This window comes from Physeter macrocephalus, chromosome 11 (genome assembly GCF_002837175.3).
Source record: "Physeter macrocephalus isolate SW-GA chromosome 11, ASM283717v5, whole genome shotgun sequence".
In the NCBI taxonomy this organism is placed as follows: domain Eukaryota; kingdom Metazoa; phylum Chordata; class Mammalia; order Artiodactyla; family Physeteridae; genus Physeter; species Physeter macrocephalus.
The window spans coordinates 1,442,114-1,443,611 of NC_041224.1; the positions used below are offsets into that span (position 1 = coordinate 1,442,114).

The 1,498-nt window shown below is 40.1% G+C and overlaps 1 pseudogene; it reads right to left on the reverse strand.

Annotated features, from left to right (window-relative positions):
* Nucleotides 1-249: 249 nt before the first annotated feature.
* LOC112067411 (uncharacterized) lies at nucleotides 250-412 on the reverse strand (annotated as a pseudogene).
* Between the last annotated feature and the right edge of the window lie 1,086 nt (nucleotides 413-1,498).

The following is a 1,498-nucleotide window of genomic DNA, read 5'->3' on the forward strand; positions in this document are numbered from 1 at the left end:
TTCATCTGACAGAGTCCAGAATCTATTTTTATTTACTTATTTATTTTTTAAATCTTTATTAAGGCTTCAGGGTACCAAGGAGGTCGACACACTGCAGGCTAGACAATCACATGTTAGCAGTTCTCTCTCTCTATCACATGGAATGTTTCCAAAATGTCTTGTCCATTTTTTTTTCTGAAGCCAGTGGTAAACGGCTAGAACTACAGTCTGATGGGATGAAAGCAGGAACTCACACTTCACTTCATAGACATTTCATGAAGTGTCCAACTAATTATTGCGAGAAGTATTTGCTTCTTGGTCCTGGTAGAAGTATTCTCAGTGGATGTATGTAAGAGAAATCGCCTTATTTATATATTTTAAATCTATTTACAATATACTACACTTGATCTTAGCCAAAAGGCCGAGAAGCGATCTATTTACAATATAGATATGTATTTAATATTTATGCATTAATTTGGGTAGAGGGAGTTTTGCGACGCTCGGCAAAATTTGGGCAATCTCTGTTAGGTGGAATCCAATCCATGCCAAGACTGACTGGCTAGAAGTGTTGGAAGAAGTTCAGATGGGATGTTAGCCTGATTGAAGCCCAAACTCTTCTATAGATAAGGGGGTAATAAAGCATGTTCATGGGGCAGTGTGTTTATAGATATTTACTTGCCTAGCTCACAGGGTTAGGAGTTTATATAAGATAAAGAAGAGCTTAATGATTTTAAAGACAAAGCTCCATGTTACTATTCTGTTTAAAATTTAAGGAATGTAGGGGAATTTGTGAGGGTAAGTATATGTAATCCAGGAAATTGGTTTTTTTTTTTTGTTTTTTTTTTTTTGGCGGTACGCGGGCCTCTCACTGCCGCGGCCTCTCCCGTTGCGGAGCACAGGCTCCGGACGCGCAGGCTCAGCGGCCATGGCTCACGGGCCCAGCCGCTCCGCGGCACGTGGGATCCTCCCGGACCGGGGCGCGAACCCGGTTCCCTGTATCGGCAGGCGGACGCATAACCACTGCGCCACCAGGGAAGCCCCAGGAAATTGTTTTTGAGTTACCTAATGGGCTATGCTTTGTGCAACGTATGGAGAAAAAGCATCAAGGATAAATTTGTGCTTTATAAGGCATAAATACTATATTAATGTTGTAGGTTTGAATTTTAAAGGCTTTAAATTTCATTTTGACACTTGAAAACATTTTTAGAAAAGAGGCAACATAAAAATAATAATGGTGACTTAAAAAATGGCATCGAGTGTATACTTCTGTCCCGGGGAGACTAATGAGAGGAGGTGAAAAGAAGATACTTATCTTCATACTGTTTATTCAAATATTTATGAATTCCCACTATGGGTCAGGAACTATTCAAGGAGATGAAGACATAGGAATGAACAAAACAGACAAGGCGTCCACACATCTTACATTTTTGTAGGGGAAACGGACAGTAAACAAATGGCAAGTCGATATGTAGTATGTCAGAGGGTGTTAGAAAATACTTGTGGAGAAAAATAGCAGACA